This window comes from Anas acuta, chromosome 3 (genome assembly GCF_963932015.1).
Source record: "Anas acuta chromosome 3, bAnaAcu1.1, whole genome shotgun sequence".
Classification (NCBI taxonomy): domain Eukaryota; kingdom Metazoa; phylum Chordata; class Aves; order Anseriformes; family Anatidae; genus Anas; species Anas acuta.
The window spans coordinates 66,904,945-66,932,267 of NC_088981.1; the positions used below are offsets into that span (position 1 = coordinate 66,904,945).

General features: G+C 40.6%; 1 protein-coding gene and 1 long non-coding RNA gene across 5 annotated transcripts in view; both read right to left on the reverse strand.

Moving 5' to 3' along the window:
• SLC35F1 (solute carrier family 35 member F1) overlaps positions 1-27,323 on the reverse strand; it is a 244,294-nt gene that overhangs the window by 56,412 nt on the left and 160,559 nt on the right. The window lies entirely within an intron of this gene.
• LOC137853033 (uncharacterized) lies at positions 15,315-17,613 on the reverse strand. The gene is made up of 3 exons (XR_011094175.1): positions 17,496-17,613; positions 17,168-17,342; positions 15,315-16,196 (listed from the first exon to the last, which is right to left on the reverse strand). It is a non-coding gene; the product is annotated as an uncharacterized lncRNA (long non-coding RNA).

Genomic DNA, 27,323 nt, shown 5'->3' on the forward strand with positions numbered 1-27,323 from the left:
CAAAGCAAATTCATTAATTGGGCATTATGAGTTGTAGGACAGAAGGACCAAATGTAGATGCCTAAATCTGAACTAGCTAGTAAGGCATTTTAAAGCATTATTCACCTGACATATTCCAGCTGGATTGTTTAGGATGAGACAACCAGTGTTTTGAAAACAAACATCTCTCCCACTGAATATAAAGGCATGAGAGATTATGTCAGATTGTGTGTTTTTGTTATTATCTCAATAGGGCTGTGACTAAGGATTCCAGCCAGTCCTATAAACAATAAAACAGACGGGTGCTGGTTAGCTTAAAGGCAACACTTACTGCAAGCCAACAGAACATATCAGTGTCGGTGAACACGCGTTTATGTGAGTGCATGGAGTAATGCCATCTAGACAGTGCCATTTTGTGATGGAGATCTCCTTTCAAAAAATGAAAACAAAGCCCTAACTTCTGTCAGTGCTTGAGCTTTTGAGAATTTGAGCCTCCATACTCAGCCTAATCCAAATGTACTGCAAAGTTAAAGGCAAACTGCGTATTAAGAATGTTTTTAGATTCAGAGGTCTGACATACTGTTAACACAGAGAAATACAAACCCTCTCTTTGTTCTTTTGAGAAGACAGGTTTGGTTTTCTTTTTTTGTTTGTTTGTGTTTTTTACTAATTTTGCAGTGAACCACACTCCTGACAGTTATATATACAGAGGAGCTTTAGTGTTTGAAAAAAAAAAAAAGCTACAGCTTTGCCTCTGCTGGCTCAAATTAAAAATCAACAAATAAGCTGCTTTGTAGAAGAGATGATTTTACATCATATAATAAGGATTTACCCCTGGGGGTTTACAAAATTAAAAATAAATTAGAGAGAAAATTAAAAGAGGCTTTAGCTGTGCAGTGTCTACCAAAAATGCATATATACATGTGCAAAAACCTTTTCGCATTCACCCACACAGCCACAGAGGTACAATAAAAAAACAACAGCCATTAAGACAGCAAATTCCCAATTATTTGTATATGGGCTTGGGACACAGGTGGAATAACAGCACTGCCAGACCAGAAAATAAGCATATTGCTTCTCTTTCATCTGCTGCAGTCTGTCCCTTTTAATTCAGATGACAACTTGCTATTTAGATCAGATCATCAAAGGCACTATGCTCTCCTTCTGTGTTACAGCACAGAGCTCAGCAGAAGAGAATTAAATGTATGCAGGAGACTTGCAACGGGGAAGGCAAGTAAGTGTGCAGAGAGGGAGCTCTGCCTAGCCTCCTGTTTCTCTGCTGCCCTACCAGGACTGCCGGAGTCAGGCAGTTGAGATGCAGAAGTCTCATGGAGGATGAAGATGAGACCAGAGTGTACTTATAATCATCATTGCTTTGAAAAGCAATCTCAGTTAGAAAGCACAGTTATGGGATAATTGTTTCTTTTCCATTTTCACACACTACAGCAAGTCTTGCAGATAAGGAACTTGACCAGTACAAGCACTGCTTCTCTTCTTCTTCTTCACAGACCTCGTAGTCATCCAGCCCAGCTGCAGAACAAGGGAAGAGAGGCAGTCAAGTGGGGCAGTGCCCTGCAGGGGTAATAGGGATCTATTTTGCTTTACTACATTACCTAAACATCAGGAAGCACTTCTTCACTGTGCAGGTGATGGAACAGTGGCACAGGTAACCCAGTGAGTGGTGTGTCCCTCCTTGGAGGTCTTCAAAAGCCACACAGACATGGTCCTGGGCATCCTGCTCCAGGTGTCCCTGCTCAAGCAGGGGGTTGGACCGGGTGACATGCAGAGGTCCCTCCCAACCTCAACCATCCCGTGAGGCTGTGGCAGGACCAGGAGGCTCCCACGCCTGAAAATTAAAATCTTGCTTGCCTCCTGCTTTGCCGAGATGCTGGTTCAGTGGGTGCAAAGCCTGTTGTAGATGGCTTTCAGCTCTCCATAAAGGTCAAAAGAAGTGTCCCTCTTCTGTGAGATTTTAAATCCTTGACCCATAACAGTTTCTTATTTCATTATAACTATCTGTATTGCTGATGTCTACTTTATGGTAGTACTGTTGCCTAAAGGCAAACCACTACTACTGCTTAATTATTCACACAATAGAGAAAATGTCCTCTTACAAGGATGCTCCTCTGATCTTCCTTCACAAAGCACCTAAGTATACTCCATTCAGTATATTTGTTCTATACCATGTTTTCAGCAAACCTTTGGAGAGCCTACACAATCTTAACTCTTTTTGCCTCCTCCAAAAACCCAATCTTATCCAGGGCTCCTTTCTGCTTCCCCTCCTGCAGTGGGAGAGGTGCAGCTGCCCCGTGTTGTGGCCACAGCCAGCTCGCAGCCCTCCAGCTGCTGGCCACCATTCCTGCTGCTTGCCCGGTGCTGCCGCTCGTGGTGGTGGGGCTGCACAGAGAGCCAGACCAAAGAACTGCTGACAAACTGCCACCAAAGCTGTGGGTGTGCCCAGAGAGCTTTCGGGTTTTCCTGTCATACATACTGAAGGAAATCTGCAACAGATGGTGCTGCTGAGGTGGGACGCGATCACAGGATACCAGCTGGTTGCAGACCCAGCACGGTGGGACAGCTATGCCATGGGAACGTATCTTCACCTTCGTCTGGAGTAAATCTCATTTACCAGTCACAAACAGAACTAGCTCATCATAAGTGTTTAGACTTGCTGTTTCCCATTAGACATTCTGCACATTAGGCTGGAGAGGTTTTGGCTACACCAGAAAGAGAGACAGAACTGGCACTTTTCCTTTTGCCTCAGCCCTGGATGTAAATCACAGGAACTGAAATCAGATCTAGGAACTTGAACATGCATTTTCACAAAATACGATTAATTTTTGATGCCTTGATTTTGATCCAGCCCAAGCTCTGTAGCTAGATATGATAACCTTCAGATGTTTTCTTGTTTCAGAAGATTACAAGCGTCATGGGCTGAGTTCAGCCCCCAGTCCCCATTCCCTTGCACCCCTCGGGGGGAGGAGGTGGAAGAGCATGGATGGGGGGAAGGTGTGTTTAGTTTGCTTCTAGTTTCTCACTGCTCTGGTCTGTTAAGTAATAGGCAATAAATTACATTTATCTCCCTATGATGAGTCTGTTTTGCCTGTGACAATAATTGTTGAGTGATCTCCCTGTCTTTATCTCAGTCTTTCAGCCCTTTTCATCATATTTTCTCCCCCTTTCCCTTTGAGGAGGGGGAGTGGGAGAGTGGCTGTGGTGGAGCTCAGCTGTCCAGCTGGGTAAAACCACCACAGCAGTCTGTGACAAGAACCACGCCGAACCTGAGGAAAGCTCTGAAGAGCACATTGTTTCAAAAGAAATGGGCCTCCAAACACTCAGCCCTTTAAAATGTCAAGATGTTTAATGACCTCCAAGATGCTTTTAGCACACAAACTTTTCACTTAAGTTGTTTAACCTCCTAGCCTAATCTTGGGTAAGAACCCTTCTTGACCCAGCAGCTTGCTTCTTGGGAGAGGCACTTGCACTGACTTAACACAGGGGTACACAAGTGCTCTGACAAGCTGGAGCCTTTCCTCAAACCTGAGCTTTTGTGAGGTCATTATGTCCTCATGCATGACATTTTCAAAACTGATTTCTGATCTACAGTACTCTTGGATTTAAGTTAACTCTGAGCTACCGTTCTGGTCTGCCAGATTTCAGGGTTAAACCTGTCTCTGTCTCACACAGAAATACTTCAAAACAATCCTATTTCTGTACCCTATAAGCTCTGAAGTCAGGCACTTTTTTCATTGTTTAGCCTATTTTATCTAGCGTGAAGCTACTTATAGCACTGTAAAGAAAGGATTTGAAAAGAAAAAAAAATCTTGCTTTCAAATATACCAGAGTATTAGTGGCGGTAAAGAAATCTGTATACATCTCTGTATATTATTTATAAATGTGTAATTTGCATGAATAATTTACCCTCCTGGATGATCTTAGATGTATTAATCATATTCATAAGACTTACTCAAAGTCAAATAACCTTAAAAGAAATAATGTTCATTGTTTAAGGTAGAGGAATCAGTTATGATGGATAGGCTTTCTTTTTCTTCTCCTTTTATCAACTCATTACGAAAGGTTGGTCCAGCCATATACCCACTCTGTGACATTTGTCCCTCAGCAGAAAGATATGAATAATGGATTATCTACTTATTATTCATGATTCCTATAAAGTTTATTCCCCAAAGCATGAGATTTCCCTGAGATGGTCAGAAAAAAAAAGACAATGCCAATTGCCATTGTTATTAACCAGCCATAGATCAAGCAGATCCAACAGAACTTGAATTTTTAGCCTTGTCTTTAAGGGTGTAAGGAAATCAAGGAGTGTGTATCTTTCTCAGCTCCCCATCAATAACATTTGAAAACAGTAATCCAATTTAAATCTAATTTGACATAGACAGAGTGCAAAGCTATTAGTTCCTACAGTTTTACTGTGAAAAGGTAACTGAGCAGGAAAGAGAAAACCTAGCACCACTGCCATAAAGAAAAGGCTTGGAGGTGAATTCATTATTAGACACCAGAGAGCAGTCTCCGTATCTTAGGCAGCAACTCACTCAGCCCTGAGACATCAACCCCTATGATATCAGGCGATGCTGGGGCTCCCAGTGCTTCTGCTTTGCAGCAGGTGCTGGCATGATGTATGGGCAAGGACTGTACAGAGCAGACAGTACACAAGAAAAAGAACTTGCTCTCGTGGACTAAGAAACCTGAAGGCAGCTACTAAGAAATAAACCTTCCTGATGATGAATACCAGGACAGTACTATAACAAGGAAAAAGGCTGCTGGTGAGTAAGTGAAAATGGGAGCATTGTCGTCTGTGGTATGTGCACTGAGGGCACATAGGCACTCTGGTACGGTGACAGTTCTCGTTAGTTTAGCAGTAGTGCTGAGGGACTTTAAAGCAAAATCAGATGGGACATGGATGTTAAAGACGCACCGTTGGCAGAATTAAAACTTTATATGGAGTCAATAGTATTAACTGAAAGTATGTAAAAGGCTATTTTTTGCACCATTTCATGTCATTGCCCTGGGCCAAGGGCAGAGCTGCAGAGTTCAGAATACATTAGGGCTGGGTATCTCAAGATGAATTTGATTTTACAGATGATCAATGATCTCTAGAAGTATTTTTGTATTCTTCTGTCTTAAAAAGGCTGCCAACATGCACCCAGTCCTGTTGGAGTATCTATTTGCTGTAGCATCTGTTGATGGTTGGACCAGACGATCTTGAAGGTCTTTTCCAACCTTAAAGATTCCATGATTCTATGGTTCTAAGAGCTAGCAGAATTATTCCCATTCTGGGACTTTCTTAACTGCATTGGTTTTGAACTGTGCTAAGGTTTGCTAAACTTCCAAATTAAATATTGAGTATTATCCCTGGAGGAATACAGAAGCTTTGGGAATGTGTCACCATCATGGGTTATACATGTAGTAAGGGCCTCACATCAGGACCACCACAGATTATTCAAGAAACTCTGCAGATTACACATGAAACAGAAAATGTAGGAGCGTAAAGCAATTGCACAGCTGGATACTTCCTATCTCCACGGGTGACCAGCCACAGAGGCTCAAGAAAAGCACACAAGACACACCAAGTCTTTCACTGTTGGCCACAGCATGATCACCTTGTTTAATTCATGGCAGAAATTACAAAATGCACCACAGAGGAGTAAACCCAGCTAAGAGAGAAAATGCAGGCATGGAGATATGGAAATGCGTGAAACCCAGTGACTATAAATAACACCCAGAGCTGGCACATTCAATAATTTGCCTATTTCTTGATACTTTCAGGATTTGTACACACCAGATATCACAATGCCATGTCTATAATTATCAAAACTACTTAAAAGAAACCTGTTTAGATCCTATGTAGCATGACCATCTTCTGAGGCATGTTACTAAAAGCATAAAACTTCACTGAACCATGTTGATTTATTGTCATAAGGCATCACATAACTACCCAGCTAGGCAATTATAGGCAATTCATCTGAAGAACTGTCTATTCATTATCACATAATCCTGAACAAGTTACCCAGAACGATGATTAAGATTAGAAAACAGGCCAGATATTTTTTTGATGGGAAGCTGTTCAGAGCAGGTGATATTTTGTTTTATCTGCAATGTACCTAAAACAATGGGGTCTTCACAGGACCTCTGGAAATGCAACAATCTTGAATATTGAATAACCAGATTAAAAAAAAAAAAATCAGCATTATACATCCATGTATTAACATTAAGGAGAAAGCAATCTGGGATACAACAGAAACAATGAAGGGCAGCCTTACATCCTGGGTAAAGAGAGCGTAAAGCTTAAATTTCCATGAATATGGAAACAGATAATAAGGATTTGGATATGAAAGCATTTGTAGAAGGACATGACAGCAAGCCGTGTTGTGAGCACATATTACTGTATGCCACCCTTGTCCATGCACAGGCATGCTAATACAGCCCAAATGTGGCTCTGTGACAATGGATAGATCAAAATCAGAAAGTTTCAGTCCACCACCTATAGCACAGTTTCACTGGACAATCTGAGAGTCCTTTCTGCAGCAGTGTACAGACACACACATCACCTCAGCATCCCTTGTCTCATTAGGACACGCACATTAAGAGGAGCCTTGCAGTACAAGGCTCCACTTTGTTTTCTTCTGCCAGCATAGACAACCCAGCATTAACTAGGCCAACAAAGAACTTCCTTCTCCTGGTACAGCCACATCCACACCCAGGCATTGCCTGCAAATCAGTTCTCCACCTTCACGTGGGGTGTACTTCTTAATTCCTGAGCTTGAAGATCTGGGCTAAAGAACTACAGCTATGTCATTTCTGACAAGAAAATCACAAATTTTCCATGATTCAAACTCTGCAACAAGACAACTTATAGGTTTACGAAGCACTTCTAGCATATGTATATTCAAAGTAGTACATTTTCGTGTATTCACTGCCAGCTTTCACATGCATAGTTGTCAGAACTAGCACATAAATGCAGTCATACTCAGAAAGGTGGGGAGTTGAGTTGTGGACACTGATGAAATACAGTTCAGACACTGTAAAATGCTCTAGATGGTACATTAAATGTTAATTAAATGCTGAGTGTCTATCAGCTTAGCTTCAGTAAATTGGTCAAAGCAACTTTGTAGCAGGGACTGAAACTTACCTGGTCTTGTTTTTAAGCAAAATAATGACTGGCATACAAAGTGAAAACCAAGGTCTTGTACAGACAAAGGAAATTTCATGTCCCCGCCCAGCACAGTCTTAAGCTATTTTATGAAGTCTGAAAAATGTAGAATCTAATTATTGTAGCTGTGCAACTGAAATAATGAGGAGATTGAGACTAGGACTGATAAGCAGTTAGATGCTACACTAATAAGCTGGAGGTCTGCAGTCCATCAAAAGTCTAGCAAAAATTACCTGCAGTGGGATGTACAAGCTGAGAAATACTCATTCAGTGCTATTACAACCTGAACTAAGCACCTAGTGCTGATGATGACTGAAGATCATGCACAAGCCTAAGGTATCCAAAAAGCAATTAACTGTATATAACATGTATTATTTTTCTGTGGTAGAAGATGATAGCCAACAGGAGTATGATAGAGAATTCCAAGGTCTCATTAAATATATAGAATAATAATGATGTGTAGTTCAGATCCTCCAGTATTACATTTCAGGAGTGCCAAATTCACTGTGCTGCTGCTGCTTAAAGAATGAAAAATTAGTATTACACTCACTGCTTGCTATACTACCACAACAGAGAAACCCAAGTAATTCATACACTATTAAACTGAACTTCACATCTTGGAAGAGCTAAGAGATAAGAAATAACTTGGAAGAGTTAAGAGATATGCAGGTGCTTCCCAGAATGGTGTGGTTTGGGGCCCCTTTGGGTTCAGTCATAGGAGAGCTTGGGGCAAGAAGAGATCAGTGGGGAAGGGACCTGCTAGAAGAAGTGGCCAATACACACATTTTGCCTTTAGGGTAAATGCAAGTAGATCACCATGGTGTCTAAAGATCCACCCTGAAATAATCATCACTCACTGACTCTGAAACTTTAAAACGCTTTCTGTAAATTCTCCTGCAATATGTGATACTGCATCAGATAACATTCAGCAGAGCGCACTAAAAGTTAAATGTCTTCCACTCCTCCCCACCAAGAATTCAGGAGAAAGCGTATTGGAAAACACTGCTGAGGGATGCAAGAACTTGACACAACAGCTGTGAAGAGTGACTGGTCCTCTCTTGTCCCAGCTGACTGCCATAAAACTCAAAAAATCATAGCAATGAGCAACCTTATTATAGAAAAGTGTTTCCTTTACGTGATTGCTAATTTTTAAGCAAATTGCTGAATACCTATCATGTTGTCTGAGCTTAAACAGTAATTGACACTGTAGCATTTCCACAACACTGAAAAATAATACCTAATTATAAATGAGGCCAAGACTTCTGTTTGTTTGTTTGTTTGTTTTTAGGACTAAGGTGTTAGTAAGATATTTTTGCTGATAACTGCAACCTGAGGTTCTATAATGTGAAACTGCAGGGCTAGAGTAGGAGGAACTTGCATCATGCACAATTAATATTCATGTTGAAATTCCAGCAACTGATGGGGCGCCCAACCATTAATGTGTGAATTATGACCACGTATCCCAACTACAAGATGCCCTTTCACACATCCAGCTTGTTACAGTTATGCTGGTATCACCAGTGACCATTTCTTCATTAGCACATTTTCATATCCTTACATGCATATCTGACTCAGACACTATTGGTGTTCTTTGACAATTTCATCAGCCCAGTTGTGAATGTTAAACAAGACTCACCATTTTTCTCCCTTCCCCTTATTTCACAGTCCAAGTCCAGAGGCAGTTCAGTCATGCAACAACTGCTCAGCACATAAAAGTTCAGCCAATGCACCTTCATAGAACAAGCTGCTGACACAAGCGACAGAGCACTCAGGGCTGCAAGGTACAGAGACAGAGCTTTTTTGATATTTTATATATGAGAGTGCTGTAGTGATGCATCTAACGTTGAGCAATGTATCAGCACAATGCTTCAGGAAGAGGAAAACATTCCAAAAGTAGGGGTCACCTTACCAATTCCATTTCTCATGGAAAACTCATCAAGAGCGGCAGGATGAAGGTATATCACACAAGATCAGACAGTCAGAAAGCATGAGCAGGCTATCTGACCCTCTCAGAGAAGAGATGCTACCTCAATTTCAGTGTTGGAAGACTCAAACTTCATCATAAAGAAGATGATGGATAAGTATGAATTCTTGTTTGCCAGCAATAGTAAAGCAGCCTCATACTGTGAGAGAAGTGGAACAGTAAGCTTTCAGGAAATGCGGTTAATATAATCATTCTCATAAAACACTGGGTGGCATCTAGCATCAAGAAAAGCTTCATGTTGTAAAGAAAAGCTGGATGGAATTTTTTTATGGAAGACAAATCACAGGTGATGAACCTGCATGTGAACTTGATGGAAAAGGAGGTAACAGCTGCAGCTGATCACTGAAGGGAAAACTGAGGGTTCTGCAAGCCCATCAAGCAAGAATGAAACCATTACTGAATATCCTGTAATTGTTCCTGTACTTTGATAACTTAAATGTACATTCATAGTTTTTAAATTAATGACCTTGACTTTCTACAGCCATGTGCCTAGTGAGCATAATCTGAGCAAGGATGAGTTACATCTGTTATGTCCAGTATGCTAATGCCTCCACGAAGTGCATGACAGTAGAGAATCTGAGCTATCTGTGGTGTTTCCAGCTTACAGATCTATAAATTATAAAATGTGGCTCAGCCCTTTCAATCAACTTTACCACTGACAGTGAGATAAGCTATGTAACACGAGCACAGGTTTTTATGGGAAATTTATGCAGGACAGCTCAGATGAATTAGATTCTTTTGGATGTTCCCACAAGTGGGGGTTTCTAGTTGCAAGCACTTGGCTGAACACTTCTAGTGAGAAGCTCCCAAAAAGCAGTCAAAATGTGACTGCACAAAGCTGACCATGCTGGACAGATGGTGAAGGAAGAGAAATAGCATGAAGCTAGTACTGGAACATAGCAGTGCTGCTTGGACATATGCACTCACCTGCTAAAACCATACCTGCAGTACCTGCGTAGGAGGAGGATGCTTATCCACCTCGTAAGCAGTAACACGAAGCTTACACAAGAACCAAGGACACATTGCAGAAGCCTGTGAGTCACCATGATTTCTAGGCTCATCACGAGATTTTTGTCAATCCCCAAGCAAAAACTGTGGCCACAAACCCACACTACTAGGAGGCTTCAAACAGCCTTTTATTTAGCTTTCCACTCTCCATTTTTCTCTCTAGCTATCAAGATTTTCATGGAAAACCAGAGAGAGCCTTTCCACGTTCTTACAGAATGCATCAATTGACCACTGTGCTCTTACCATTTTGCACGTTCATGCAATAATGTGCACATATCCTCAGTAATTCCAGCCCGGCAACATTCACGATTTGCATAAAAGATCTATGCTATTCTCTTAAGTGAGCTACAAGACAGCTCCAATGGTATGATTTAGGCCTGTTTTTGGGTTAATAATAATTTGCTTTGGTTTAGGGATGTAGATTTAGCTTTGTTTGCTAGACAGGGATAAATAACAAGCCATTCTTAGTTCAGTGACGTATTCTGTTGTGACAGCAAAGACTACAGAGCTCTCCTGACAACCTCTGCTTCTAATTTTTGGTCTTTCCTTACACCTTGCTCTAATTAATATAGATGAAGAGGAATACATAATGTTTTTGCATAAAAACACACAAGTCCTCCTCTAAGAGATGATAAGTTACTTTAGATAGAATGGGTCAGTATAGTTCGCTTACATTACAGCCATGATATTACATGATTAGATATCTCACCTTTACATTTGTTTCCATGCCCATTACAGGTAGCTTCCTGGAAAAATAGCTTGAAACAAGCAAACAAACAAATAAAACCCTCAAAAATATTGGTCTGGGAAAACATAACCTCAAAAGCAAGCAAGATTTACATAAACATGTACTTCACAACCATAACCATGTTGATTTATGCTCTAGAACTTACACACCACACAAACAATAGCACACACATATTCTCCTGTATGTTAGTTTAGGCAAGATATTGAACTACATAGGCTCATCTACTGCCAAATTCTGAACTTCTTAAATGTGTAAGATCCATAACACCTATTCAGGTCTGCTACACATCTCCTCTATAAGATTCCTTTTTCAAAATAAATTATTGCATTTATATCTGGTTATCAGGTTATATATCTTGCAAATAGGAAAGGCTGAAAAAATCTTCTTGGGATCTGGACCTCTGCATCAATTTCACCAGTCAAAAAGATGTAACATTTGCTTAAATGAAATTAACATTTTTTAAAATGAAAATTAATGGTATCTCCAGTGAGGAGAAAATGTAAAAATGTTTTCAGTTGAATTCTAGTCTATTTTTTTTAGAAGTTTGAGGTTTTATTTTGATTTTTAGTTAGTTTATTTTTCGTGTTTTTATTATTTATATATTTTTTAAAGATTTCATAGCAGGTCAGGAGCAGCAATGTGGACTGAGGGACTCATGGTCTAATACTAGTGATATATAATCTATCAATATAATAGTTGAAATACTGATTTTTATTTCATGATCACTATTTTTTATTATCATAGAAACACTGACTTCAAAAAGAAGACAAGAAGCCCTTAAGAGGTATGAAAATATGCTAAAATTGAATAAAATGTTGCTGCAACTAATCAATAGTCAGTATGTATGGAGTATATTCTGTGATGAGACTTTACATTCTCAGCTCTTGCTAGAAACCTTCTGCTTTATAGTGTGCAGTCATCTGTGAGAGGAACGGGTTGCGATGGATGGCTAGTGATGCTAGCTGTTCACATTATTTTTTATCATTCTTACTCTGTGATACCACAGAGATCTTCACCTACTACACATATAGCTTCAGGTAAAGAATTAAGACTAGCTGTTGGAAAGAGCCCTGTTTTGAAACAAGGTCTGACACCCACAGGCCTTTAACAGCTCTTGCAATTGGAGTATTTTGTGACTTGGAAACACATACACAGATGTCTCCCAGTGTTGGTTTGATTTGCACTCTGGAAAATCCCAGCACTTGAATGCAAATTATCCCTCCAAATAATAAAATAATCCCTCCTCTTTTTTCCATTTCCATTGCATATCACATATTTGCATTCACTTTACAAGCGCTGGTGTAGCCCAGAAGAAGTGAAGGAGTGATGTGACAAAACACACAGCATCCCTTCCTCCTCTGGGGCTCTTTCAGCTCCCCTCTGCATCCCTCTTTTCTCCCCTCACTGCTGTGCAGATGATTCTCTCTCTACTGACACTTGAAAACAATCCAGGGCCCTTTCAAAAAATCAACTAAAAAATAAAGTTTTACAGCCAGTGGAGGTCAAATGACTCAGCCACTGGCAATATCGTTAGCATCCAGAGCACCACAAAAGCTTCTGCTAACTCTGTGACCCCTACCTTCCTCACCCATGCTGCTGCTGCTCTTGAAAGCCAGAGGAAGACACTAAGACACTGAGACCTAGCAATAAAGCAATAAACACAACTGTAGGAATCAGGACTTTGTTATGACATTTTAAGGGTACTTTCACAGCTACATGTACTTATACTCACCCTGACAGAATGTATCAGTAGGTGCTTAAAAATCAAGATGTGGACAGGCAACACTTCTCCTAGCAACTGAAATGATTTTCTCCCAGCTGACTTCAGATGGGATGATATGTTGCTGTTTATTACTCTGGCATAAACTCACAGACACTCCCTTGGATTAAAACAATTAGGAAACATTTCTTCTCTGAAAGAATGGTCAGGCATTGGAACGGGTTGCCCAGGGAAGTGGTCAAGTCACAGTCCCTGGGGGTGTTCAAGGAAATCACAGAATCATAGACTATCCCGGTTTGGAAGGGACTCACAACAATCATCGAGTCCAACTCCTGGCTTCACACAGGTCTACCCAAAATTTCAGACCATATGAGTAAGTGCACAGTCCAAACACTTCTTGAATTCTGGCAGGCTTGGTGCCATGACTATGTCCCTGGGGAGCCTGTTCCAGTGTGCGACCACCTTCTCAGTGAAGAACTTTTTCCGGATATCCAGCCTGAACCTCCCCTGTTGTAGCTTGACACCATTCCCTCGGGTCCTATTGCTGGTCACTAAAGAGAATAGGTCAGCGCCTGCCCCTCCACTCCCCCTCACAAGGAAGCTGTAGACCGTGATGAGGTCTCCCCTCAGCCTCCTCTTTTCCAGGCTGAACAGGCCAAGTGACCTCAGCCGTTCCTCATACGTCTTCCCCTCTAGGCCCTTCACCATCTTCATAGCCAAAGAAAGGTTGGGCCTGGGGCGCAGGGACATGGTTTAGTGGGTGACATTGGTAGTAGGGTGGTGGTTGGACCAGATGATTTCAAAGGTCTTTTTCAACCTTAATGTCTCTATGATTCTATGATTTAAACTTTATCTATGCTTTTGAGAGAAGGATTGGACAAGAACTTTTGGACAAACTCTATTGCAAGCTTGCCTCTCCCTTGTTTGTAGAAGAGAAAATGTGAATTGAAAAAGAAGCTGTAGGGCTGGTGAACTGCAGCTAGGACTGGAGCCAGGAGAATCAAGGCAGGGAAGAGGCTCCTGCATAACCACAGGGTACTCATACATTAATCCAAAATGCCTTCCTTATTTTTATTCTTCACATTTCTACTTCTGTGAAAGACAGAGGGTTTTCCTTCTTCTTTAACCACCGTTTCATGCTGTAACATGAAAACCTAGAAAAGCGTGGTTTCACACGTTATTTTAGATACGAGTTAAAGGAGGTGAAGGATAACACCTCTGATTTGAGAGGTGACTGGAGTGCTAGATATTCAGAGAGACTCAACTACATTTCAAATACTGCAACACATTAATACCACGATATTTTGATAGCCACCTCTGACAAGCACTGTAACTTCCCCATATTAGATGACCCCAAGGTTTCACATCTAACCACTGCTGCTTTGCAGTCATGTTTTCCTTGAGGCCAATCTGGACATGAGAAAAATGAACAGGCGGGAGCCCCAGTTCCCAGGCTTATGGTCTAAAAAGTAAAAATTGTTCGTTGTATGGGTCTGATCATATTGCAATGAAACCCTGATTGGAAAAATGCATGCAATCAAACCTCCTGCCAGGTGAATTTCTCAGGTCATCTGTCTTATAAATATTTGAATAAACACACTCCAGTTTTTCCTTTGCCTTGGTTTAGCATCTCCTCGCACAAGAGCTGTCCCTGTGGAAATCTGTCCCTCCAGGATTTCCAGCAGTAGCTGCCTGAAAAAGCCATCAGCCTGAAGCCTTTCCATGTCTAGGGATTGAAAAGCTTTTTTGCTGTTTCTTGAAATAGGCCCAGTGCTTGCTCTGACAAGGGTTTGATCTGGATGTCTCCTGCTCTTCCTCACCCCAAGGTCCACTGCTGCCTGCTGAAGCTGCTAGACCACCTGCCCTGTAAGTAGCCTCTTGTGTCTACTCTCCCATCCATCTCTTCCCTGTTTTTATTACTGAAACTTCAGAAAATGCCCTCTTCTCATATGCATACTTAATTCCTCCCTCTTAGACCCACAAGGCAGATGACTAAGGGGGGATGCTGGCATCCCCTCTCACCCACCTGCATGTCTGTCACTCCAACAGAAGACAGAGAATGACAAAGCCAACAAGTGCCTTCCCAAATATTGCTATGCTTACTTTATATTTTTACATTTAACTTAACTCCTTGACCATCAGCATGGGCATCAAGGTGCAATTCAGCTGAACTGCTGGCATTTATATACAAGCTGCCAGTATGTCTTGGCTGGTCTTTAGGGAGGGACAAGTCAGCCCTAACCATAAGTCATATTTAAGGAAGGAAAAGATTATGATGATTTTGTTGGTTTTCCTTGAAAATATCTTTCGAAAAACACAATAATATAGCTCTAAAAATCCTTTGTATTTCAAATTCTCACCAACTATATAACCGAGTCAGAGCATTAGCCAAAGAACAGCCAAAGGCTGAGCTGTTCATCTTCTCTGCTATGTTCGTTTACCTGCATTGGGGCTTGACACTGGATAATATAGGCTAATTCAACAACACTTCCTTTGATATGGTAAAGGCCTGTCTTTAAAGACATTCCACATCCTCTTTTTTTGCCCACCTATTGCCTGGAGGTATTGAAATGGCATGTAAATGGGGTGCTTAGGGACATGATTTAGTGGTAGACCTGGCAGTGCTAGGTTAATGTTTGGATTTGATGATTTTAGAGGTCTTTTCCAACCCAAATGATTATATGAGTCTAAAAGATTTCCAGTGTTTGGTCTATTAGACAGGAAAATGGCAGTTGGGCCAGAGAACATCCCAGGTCATGTTTTGCCACTGGGATTCACAGTCATGCACAGTTCTGTCTAGCAGCACGGTATGACACATAGGTCCCCTCTGAAAAACATTTATCTGAAACCTTAGGAACTCTTGTGATTTGCTCCTTAATTACCAGCTGCCTACATCAGGCAGATGGGCTCATGTTGTAGGCATCAGTGGTGTTCATGGCTACTTAAGGCAGTTGTTTAGCGTCTGTAAATTAATTCAGTAGAAATGGATAACATTGTTTTGGATTTAAGGTTGACATTCACCTCTCCTCTTGTGATAAAGAACATAGTAACTGTGTAGAAGACAGTTAACAGCCTCTCTTTATGTTTTATGGAAAACAAACTTATTTTAAGATAAGTGTGATATCATAAAAACCTTTCAATATAATGCACATCAGAATTTGTAAAGAAGATTGAATGAAAAGCAATAGGACATTTATCTAGTTATATCTTTAAAATTAAAGTGCTAGCTTTACTGAATAAATACGTACAGAATATACAGAAACACTGAGCCTGGGCAGGAGTGTTAATTATTTTTACTGCTATTAGTCTGCAGTGCCATTTGTATGACCAAGGAGTAACTTCTGGCCTTCTGCAGAGCATCATACTAATTCATCTCACTTTTATGACCACGGCAATGTCACTGACATCTGCTGTGTTCCTTTCAAGAACATGAGCCCTAGTAAACAGTAGCATTGGGAACAAGTGGAGCAGAGGTGCCAGGAGTGGGATTCAACGGGGTGGGTGGCCATGAAGAGAAGTGTACAATCAGTCACGTATGCAGGTAACACAAGAAGACCCATATTTTCAAGCATCAGCACTATTTTACCTGTGAATGAATGGAAGAGAAAGACTAATTGGAGCATATGCAAGCAACCATGACAGGTATCATCTCCATACTACAACTTTTTCCACTTAAGACACATTTTGCAATGCAGCTAAGTATTTCTTTACTGTGTATTTTCCCAGTGCCCTTAGCATCATTAAGAGGAATGCCAAGACTAATGGCAGTCCTGTCTCTGCAAAAAACACTCATAAAACTCACCCAAGCAGCAATGGGTCTTTATGCAGTGAGTCCATGCACTGAAGTGTTCAGCACAGGGAGATGTAGCCCACAGCAGTAAAAGCACACACTCTTTCAGTACGCCATGTGCAGGACTGTATGAGCACGTATTAACAGCAAGTTGTGCTAACTTCCCATTTATTTGCTACTCTTGCCCCCCTTTCCCTGAGATGCTGTGATGCAGGCTATGCCACACGCTGGGCAGTAGAGAGTCTTTGCTGGAGCCTGGCAGACTAACTCAGGGCAAAAATCAAGAAGTGACCTTTTTCTATTATACAGCTGGTTACGTGTCCTGGGTTAAAACACATAGCAGGCAATAACATGTATGCTGTTGTACGTGGATAAACATGGGCGCACATGGTCACACCCTATCTGAAGACTTGGTGTCCCTGCCCTGACATTCACACCACCGAGATGTATGGGAGGAAGCAGGCTTTTGAGGCACCTTTACCTTTTTTCCCCTGTGGGTTTGTTTGAAGGAAGTAGGAAAGAGATCCCACATTGGCTCATTTTCTCCCCCATTCAGTTTTATATTCTATGTTGTAACCAATCTCTGTGCTTGCCTTGTCTTTTACAAGCAAGAATTAAAAATCCATTTAGGTTATTTCACGTTTGGACTTACTGCTGAAAAGAAGGCAAGTAAATTGCATCCGGTAGGTCAAGGTTCCCATCCCCCACCCCCCAAAAGCACCAACCCAAATGTCACTTGTCTGTGTGAGTTCTCACAGAAGGCAAACCTTATGTTACATTCCCAGTGTCCATGCATTTCTGCCACTCCTAAATAGCTGGATCCCCAGAACTGCTGCTTGCCAGATTTTGGTTCTCTTCCAACACCGAAAGGCAGAGGGTAGGAGATGTCCTGCTGCTACTCTCCTTTCATTTAGAAAATGCAGAGGTTGTCTGGCTGCCAACCTGTCAGTGCAAATAAGTCCCCTCTGTAGACCTTATCAGATGAATCTCAATGCAAAAACTTTTTACATATGAATTGCTTCCCAAGGAATGCCTGACTCCTTTCAGAACAAATAAGGAAAGGAACAAAATAAAGGAAATGAAAAAGTAAAAGACCTGCACTGAAAGGTCACTTCAAAGGAACAAAAGTCCACACAGCTTTTTTTTCCTGTTTTCTTTCTTTCTTCACAGTTTGCCTTCCAGCATCTACATGCTGCTCACCTAACTGCAAAAGACTTAGTCACTGCAAGCCTCATCAGTGCACAATTAATTACACCTGTTAATCAGAACTGAAAGGCCAAAGGAACTAGAGTGCCCAGCAGATTGGTAATGGATCACAGAGCTCTCATCAGTGCCAGAAGTCTATTGACAGCTTAGGTGAGCAAAGACAAAAACAGCTAACAGCTACCAGATTTTTCGGCAGCACAGGCAGACTGAAGGGTGAGTTTCTGTGCATAGGAGAGGCAGAGCTTATCTTGGAAAATCACCAGTGCTGCAAATGGTAGCCAGCACTGTTGATTACATTAAATCAATATTGTTAGTTACATTATTAAATATTAATCTGAGATATAAAAAACTGAGTGTTCTTCTGTCTCTGCCAAAGACATCTGGCATTATCTTATGCAAATCACTCAATTTCAGTTCATCTCAAATTCCCATCTGTAACACTGAGATAATAAAGCTTCCCAGCTCCCACCTTCTGCAGGTCTGCCTCCCCAGGCAGGTTCCCTGTCTGCCTCTTTTGTTACTTATGTACAGCCTCCTGGGGGCTGGGACCTCTAGAGGCCACTGTAATGTTACAGATGAAGAGACATAGCAAGGAGATGTCACACAGCTTGCACAGAAACTGAAGAGTCTCACGTGCTCTTGCTGGTCGCAAAGGGGAACCAGCTTGGGCTAGAAGAGCGAAAGGAGTGATTGGAGTGTGTTAGATAAATTGTATGTCTTAAAATCAGCTGACACTGAAGAGCACTGTCCTTGGATGCTTAGAAGTGCTGTTGACACAGTCACTGAATTATTATCATTTCTGTCTGAGAATTCATAGAGTGTAAGCGAAGGTAATTCAAGGAGGGGCAATACTGACACATCTGTCAAAAATAAACCATGTAGGACCGAGCTTATTTCTGTCTCAGGGAAAGAAGTGTTATGAGCAAGAAACAACAAATGTCACATAGATGTCAGCAAGGCTCCTGACAATATTATTGTGCCACTGCAGGTCTCTTCCAGCACCTGCTTTTGACAATACCGTGGTGTAGGTGCAGGAGAAGCAGAGGGAAAAAACGTAGGAAATCCTAATTCCTGATACAGCCAACACAATGCTCTCACACAGGTCAGCACACCCAGTTCCACTTTGTATTTACTGACTTCTTTGTCAGTTCATTCCTTCCTCCTTCAGTAATTCATTACCTTGAAGAAATTTCCTAGAGCTCAAAGTATGAACTGGGATCATCTATGTTTGATGAACACCATCCGCTTGCTCCAAGTAGGTATTCCAGGCACACAGTCCAGTAAAACCACCCTCACTGCCAAGCTTTGGACTCAGGACACCATGTAGCAAGACTGGGCCATTAAATAATGAAGCTCAGAAGCCACAAAGCAATTACCAGCACAGTCCCCACAATTACAGCTATGACTGTGTTACCCAGCCTTTGTCAGAATATGGGGATTCTGGTTAAGCATTAAGTGAACTTCATTTCGCTAAAGTGAAATGGGTGAGAACCAGTAGGTAATCCAGTACTTTGAAAAGGACTGATCCACCTGCCCCTGAGTACATGCATGAAACGAACAAGTAACGCTGTTAGGTTTCATCACGTTGTTCAAGAAGTCAACCTGAAGTAATACTGGGCCAACATTAGTGAAAGGACACATAAACGCTTCCTGTATGTAAGCAAAAAGGATTTTGAAAAGGGCTAAGAAAAGGTAAAAACCAAGATTGTTGTTAAGAGTGAGATAGAAATAAAGAAAGGAGAAACTTCAATAATAATCACTTGGAATAATGAATAGGAAAGACTGTGGTTAAATGTGTGCTGGAGTGCTCTTCTGAACTGGAGACAGGTATGTGTGAAAGAACATAGATGATATGTGGGATTAAAACATGTGGGATGCCTAAACTCCTGGCTGGAGTTAAGCACATGCTTAAGTGGTTTGCTGAATTGAGATGAGCTGATGAAACAGCTTCCCAAGTCATAATAACTGAAGGACAGGGAAAAGGTAACTCTAAGCAGTCATACAGAAATCATGTTCTTTATGCTCTTGACAGATTCCTGTACCATGTTCACTTTCATCCTCTGAAGTACAATTCAGTGATAATAGAAAAATAAAAAGCAGGACCACACTCTGCTCATGTTTGGCTCAGTGAAAAGCACCTGCTCACTAGTTCTTCAGGTGCCAGTAATTCTGATCCCTTTTCCTGGCTGGGTGGTGAGCCAGGTGAAGTGATGGTGACCCGGCAGAAGGCCTCTGAGGAGGCAGTGCCAGCACTGGTCGCAGTGTGGCATGGTGTTGCTGAGCTATTTGACCATGTGGCAGTACCACAGCACCCATCTTCAGGCTTAGACCTGGGACTTTCTTGCGTATCTCTGAAGGGTTTAATGGGTGTTGGGCGAATAATAACAGATATAAGTAATAACAGGAAATTGCTACTACTGAGTATGATGCTGCTGAGTTTCACAGATGATTGAAGTCTATCACCAAGTCCAACATGAAGCCAGATTTTACCACTATTACAGCCTGAAACACAAAATGGAAGCTACTGTATAGAGAGCAACCAGGTTGACAGGTTACTGTTAAGGAACAAAGTCTTTTATTACTATGCAAAAAATCAACCACCCTTTAAGTTCAACAGCAGATGAATGTGATTTGTGTTCATCTAATTTGTTTTGTTTCTCTGAATGTATCACCATTTGTATTTTTCTATTTGATCTTCATTCCCCTTTTAAGGCTCGCCTATTTCTTCTTGGTGGTTTATGCTAATTTATTGAACTGTGCTTTATTTGGGTAATAGTTTAATGAATTATTTGAGGGGCTAGTGACTGACACAGACCATGAGGCTGTAGGGAGATTAGCTTTCTGTGGAAGTTGCATGCTCACACTGACCTACCCCATGTCAGGGAAACTGCCCAGCAGTAACACAACAATAATGCCTGAGGACGCTGAACATTATAGTTCTCTGGAATATGTTCTCCAGGATTTTCTGATCTCATGGTGCATTTGTAGTCATAGATTATTAAGAATGCTGTGGAGAAAGGAAACAAGAAAAGGGGCACTGTTGATGTGTTAGTGTTACCTTTTTACTATGGGCAGCCCCGTCCATTACAATAGATCTGAGGCTGAACAGAATTAAGCAAGCTGATGGCTGTAATACAATCACTGCCAGCTTGGCATCCACCGGGACTTCATAAATCCGTATGTAAGAGATCTAAATCATAAAAGAAAGATTAGTTTTCATTAAATCTATGCTAACATGGCAATTTCAATGGCTAATTATTTTCTAGCATGTTTGCCATAGGCATCACACAGAATTTATGTTATATCTTTCAGCCAAGAGTCTCACAAACACATATGGCAAGCTTTGTATGTGTTATTAGGTTATATCTGCAGGAAAGGATGGATAAAAACAAAGCTTTCATAAATAGCTATTGATGAGGGGTGCTAAAACACTCAAAAATAAGAATATGGTTTCTTGTAGGTCAGTGAAAGAAAATTTTGACCACCAATACCAGCAGCTGAAAAAAAGCCTAAGTACAGGACCTGAACTTTAGCTTTAACTGGAAAGTTATTAGATGACTCCATAGCAGACAGTCTGGCTGTTCCTAGTCCTCTTGGAGGGGCAATGAAATTCTCTTCTTTGGGGAGCTCCTATAAAGGAGGTGTGGGAGATGCAGGACTGGTATCTCACCCAGAGGAAAGTTATTAAGAATGAGAAAGGTTGTGGTGTGCCTACACCGACGTGAAACTATGGTTCTTCCCACCTTGGGGAGAACACCTCTAACTGGGAAACAGTTGTGAGTCTGTCTTTGTAGGAATCACAGAATCACAGAATTTCTAGGTTGGAAGAGACCTCAAGATCATCGAGTCCAACCTCTGACTTAACGCTAACAGGTGACTTTCAGTGCAAAGGCTGTGCTGTATGGACTCACCTGAGCTCACGGTTTGTTAAGAAATTCATTACTTGCTTTGGGAGTATTTGGAAAGAAAAAGGCCGTAAGGAAAGCAGTACCAAAACTGTGCATTGACAAGCCTCAGTCCTGCAAACACACCCTTCTGGGATATGATGGCAGCAGTGCAGAGGAGGCATCTGTGTTCCTTTGGAAGGCATTGGCCACTGCACTGGATCTCTTCCTCGCAGCCAAGAGAACAGCAGGCACGACATCACATCAGCACGACAGCTAGCAGCCAGCCTGATCCAGCCCCTATTTGCGAGCACACCTTCCCGCAGCTGCTCCATCTGCACTTGGACTGCCCGCTTGGCTCTGCCCAGTGCAGCGCCAGGACTTGCTGCCCACCAGTGAGGTCCCCGAGTGCTGTGGTGGGAAAGCATCAGCCTGAAGGGACTTCACTGAAGTCAATGGGATTGCAACAGATGTACCTCAGAACCAGTCTTATTTCTACCACTCACTATATTTAGTAGATGGTATATTCTTTTCTGTATTGTTCTCAGTTTGCCTCAGTCTTACCTGTAGGGGTAACGAATTAGATGCACTTGCAAATGCTGGGACAGACTTTCAGCCAGCCCTTTAAGACATAAAGGGTTATTACTGCCTAATAAAATCTTCCTTTCTCTATAGAAAAAGACAACCTTCAATCTGCTCCACTGACTCCAGGAGTAATCCTAACTTGGATATCAGCTGTTTTGCTGCTTTCTATCAAGACAAATAACAGAACCAGAGACCACTTTTGCAACTAAGGACTAATGCAATTTCCCCCCAGGTTCTGTTGTTCTGTTCAGTGTAATGCTTCCCTACCATGTATTAAAATTTTCAACAGATTGACTTCTTTTAGGGGTGTCTGCCAGCTAACCGCTACCCAGATCAAACATCCCCTAACACAGCATCTGTATATTCTGTGTCAGCCTTTAATCAGTGCCCCAGTCCATAATGACAGCATATCATCAGTTCTTGGACCCAAGACCTCATAAGCAGCATCTGAAATTGGAGGAACCTTACCAAATACCCTATGTTAAGCATAAAAGCTGAGATTTAGAAAATGTTTTGCATTTTTCTCCTCCACCACCTCCTTGTTACCCCCACTCTGAAACGTGATGCAAAGCAATAGCCAAGCGGGTCTCCTGTGAGACTGCAGCCCTTAATTGGGAATGGGACTGCTTGCCTTCATGGCTGTTCTCTGGGGAGAGAAAGCCCCAATTCAACTCTCGCTTCTCCCTGAGTGAGCCACAAAGAAAATGGAGCCAGGCTAAACAACAATAGCTTCAATCAGCCACACACGCACTAAACAAAGGGATTTTTTTTTTTTTTTTTCTGCACAGCCAGAAGAGGAGGGGTCTGATTGGCATTCAGGCTTTGCAGCATCTCACTGTGGGAGAGAGGTCTTCTGCAGTCATTACTCTCCTATGGTGCTTGTTATTGACAGCACTTTCCACTGACTCTGGCAGAGAATAAAAGTATCCCTCTCAGTAATATCATTCACTTCCCCCGATTGCTGTTCCCTCTTTCTGTGCCTCATCCAGAGCACATGTGCAGCTGTGACAGAGTGATCATGGTGACCTCCTCTGAATACGCATAAATGCTAAGAATCTTCATTTTTGTTTTTATTTATTTTATTTTATTTTTTTTTGCTTTGCTGCCATGGCTCACTGAAGCAATAGCTTGGCCAGCATTTTGCTTGTGAAAGAATGCAGTACTTTGCAACTGTTAGCCCACAGATGGTCAACTTCTGGTTCTGGCATCCAGACCTTGTATTTAGTGTCACACGTAATTTAGAAAGCATATAGTTAAACCTGATGAGACACTGATGTTCAAATAATGTGCACCTGCTTTTATTTTCTTACAGTAGTTTGGGAGACGGTCAATGAGCTGAGCATGAAGTAGATGCAATTTAAGGGAAAAGAAGATTAATGCTGCCAAATGATTTTTTAGAATTTAGTTCTCTAGTGCTTGGCAGTTGCACCCTTCATGACTGAAGTGTATGGGATGCAAACATAAAGATCAGGCTTTATTCCCACCATAGCCATGCAGATCCAACTCTGCCAAACTTCTGTAGGCTATGCAAATGAAAAGGGTGGATTCACCATCTCCATTCTTTACAAATCCTAATGGGATTTGCTCCTATAAGAGCAAACACAATTAACTTCTGCTCATAATTTTTAGGCACAATGCTCACAATTTGCTTTTTGCCTTTTATCTTATGATCTTATTTTAAAGCATTTTCCTTACCCATGAAATGTTAAAGGCTCACTTTTTGCTTTTAACAGAAATTGACTGGTACATTATTTTGACTTTAGGATCAGAATTTTTCAAATTAAATGTGAATCACAGAATGTTTGAGGTTGGACGGGACCTCTGGAGGTCACCAGGTCCAACACCCCTCCTCAAGCAGGGACACCTAGAGCAGGATGCCCAGGACCATATCCAGAAGGCTTTTGAATAAAGTGATTAAAATACCAGAAGAAACACTACAGCACAATACAGAGATAGGTCTGCTGAGGCCTCTTTGCTTTTCTAGGGATTGCTGAGATGAAGAGAACAAAAATGGTGCAATTAGACCTGTCTCTGTATGCATTGTCTTGCTGTTGTAACATCACTTGTCAGATAAGTGTGCTTGCACAGGATTTGCTTCAAGGACCTTATAGCACAGAAATAAGATTTCAAATAATCACAAAGTTTTAAGAAATCAGTAAGTCAGTTAGGTATTTGAGAAGGTAATGGTACATTCATAATTCATGCTCTGTCTTTGCAGGGTTCAAATCATTCTTAATTCATTTTTATATTGCCCTCATCCTCCTCTTATCAGAGATGTCCCTAAATTTTTTATGTTCATTTAATTTGTATTTGTATTTTTACTAGCAAGCTCACGTTATTTTCTGGACACAGACTCCCTGGCTGTTCTAGCTGGAATAACATTTCCAAATGACTGTAATCACCAGTGCCACTGATAAACAGAGCTGCAACAACTTCACTCTTCTTAGGTCTGTGATGCTGATTGCTTGCAACAGGTCTCCTGTAAACACCACCAAACACTCAATTCTCAGCCAATAGAAATCCCTGTAGCTGAATTAAGGTAAGTGTTGATTTATACTAGTTATTTTACACTGGCCTTCAAGTCCTAAACACAAATCCCCCTGGGAGCAGCCAGAATAACTGAATTTTCCTTTGCAGAAACATTAAAAAAATAAAAATATCAGGTTTCTTTTATAGCTTGTTTGTCATTACTTTTGAAACAAAACCTTGGAGCTTTTGTAATGAGAAGGTAGTTTAACAGAATCAAACATAAGCATATTACAGCACAGAGCAGGGATTAAGGATCAGAAATCATCCCTGATTAGTATTATTGCTAGCACCTGACCCGTGTCCTAGAGAAATGAAAACATTCTGCTGCCCAGTAACGGAAAGAGAACATAGCAGGCAGAGGAATAAAAGGAGGGGGAAAAGGAGCATTTGTAAGGGTTTGTGTCAGGAAATGGAGGTTAGAAATCGATCAGTAGTGAGATCTTTAGTGAGCTTTCAGCAAACCTGCTAAAAGCCCCAGTTAGTTAGATGGGGAAAAAAACAAACAAACAAACAAACAAACAAAGAGCTTTGCTTGTTCTATGAACAGTTCCATGAAAGAGTATTGGTGGCATAGATTTGCTCTCCAGAAAGAAGGGAGGATCTGATCCTGCACCTGTGACCCCAGGAGAGAGCTATCCTCTCAGAGTCAGCATTGCAAGGTCTAGATCAGACGCCTGAAGGTGGTAGCATTAGCCATTGCTTCTGGAAGACTTGGGAGCTTGGAACAAAAAGAAAAGAAAAAAAAAAATAAGACATAAAACAGACAAAATCTTCACAGATAGGAGCGTTAATTATCAGTAATAAAAGTTATAAATAACTTTGCTAGAGAATTCAGTACGGACTTTTCTTTAACTGCTATGCTGCCTTAGAAATTCATGTGGCACAGCAGTCACGTGGCACATCCTCTGCTTTGTAGCAAACTGGGGGGGGAAGGAAGGGAGGAAGGAAGAAAGGGCTGAATTCTGCAAACAAACAGAAGTGATGAGAAATTAAATAATTAATGCTTTAGTCCAATGTTGAGTATATGACCAAAAGGTGTGAGATGCCATACCATGCATGACTACACAGCATTTGACTTGAAAGAATGTGCTTGCAATTAATATTTATGTAAAAAGAACATATTACAATGCAAAATGTTTGGAAAACAATTACTTTGTGATGACACTGCACTCTGAAGTGTATCTAATTCTCACTATTTTGATACATCTCATTATTTAAATAGGTAACAAACAGACATTTTTAAAAAAATATGACCAACTTTAAAAAAGAGCAAAAAGAGACTCAGTATTGAAGATAAAACATCTCAATTTTATTTTTTTTAATGTATTTGGGATTGAAGAAAATTTAAAAAGTTTTGATTTGTTAGTTTGATCATAGGTTTTCAAATAGAATAGAATTATTTTTAGAAAATAAATAATTTCACATTCAGAAGCAACAGTTTCATTTTCAAAAGTGTTGTAATGGTATTTTTGGACATCTACAGAATTAGTGTGAAAATTTTGACAAAAAACAAAAAAATTCCTAAATATCTTTGTGAAACACTGCATGCACAAAAACATACATTAGTTCTATCTACCATATTTCATGTTCCCTCAATATATAGTTTCTGGTATAAATTCATTTCACTTTTGTTTGAACGCCAATTAAAACCTGAAGATATGCACTTACTCTATGCAGCAAAACTTGAAAATTTGACTTATGCCTCATTTTAAAATATATTATTCTTTGAAATCCAGGTTTGTTTTAGTTTTATTCTGGTGTTTGTTTCATTTTATTTATTTGTTTGTTGTTGTTTTTTGTTTCTTTCAAAGTTAATAGTATGGTATTTGAATATTTAAAGCTGACAAACCTACTACCATAAACACAACAGACATACAAGTTCTCTATTTTGCCAGGCTATAAATAAAAGTTGCTACAGAAATTAATTACACCCTGAAGTTTATAAGTGAGGCATAAATAAGCGTTGCCTTCCTAGAAATCATGACCTTTGCGAGTATGAGAATGACCTTTATAGTATCAATAAATTTTCTGTACAGTAAGAATTTTTGAGGGGGGACTAAAATCTGTACACACCCAAATACCTTTGGATGGAAACAAAGCTGAAGTCCAGACTTTGTTCTTGAATTCATATTTTAATTAAAGACCTCAATGAAATACAGACAAGTGAAAAATATTTTGTGTATATACATATATATAAATAAAATTCTATATGTAATATAACAAACAATACAAACCAACCAGATCTATAAAATACTTCTTCTACTATACAGCTGCAAAAGTAATTTTATTTTTTTTTACCAGAAGGAGATGAAAGAATCGCTATTTAAGGCAACATCTGCTTATATCTTCAAGTGCAATTTTTCATTTGAATTATTTCTTGTCACAGCTGATTGTATTCAAACACATGGAAATAAATTAAATAGGTGAACAGGAGTAGCTCAGCCTCCAAAAAGGACTATGTGCAAATTGTTCTTGTAATTACTGTTAACTGAAAAAAAAAAGGGGGGGGGGGGGGAAGGGAGACAGAAGTGCATTGGCTGAAGGTGGTTTTGAAATCAAGGGTCAGGACTATTTGTATCACAATGAAAAAACAATCCTTATGGGATAAGTCTAATATTTTTATGATGAACATGACTAAGCCAAACTTCTGAGTAATCTCTGTGTTCAGAGCACTTACAGAATATTTGTATCCATAAATAATCAACATCTCAATAACAGC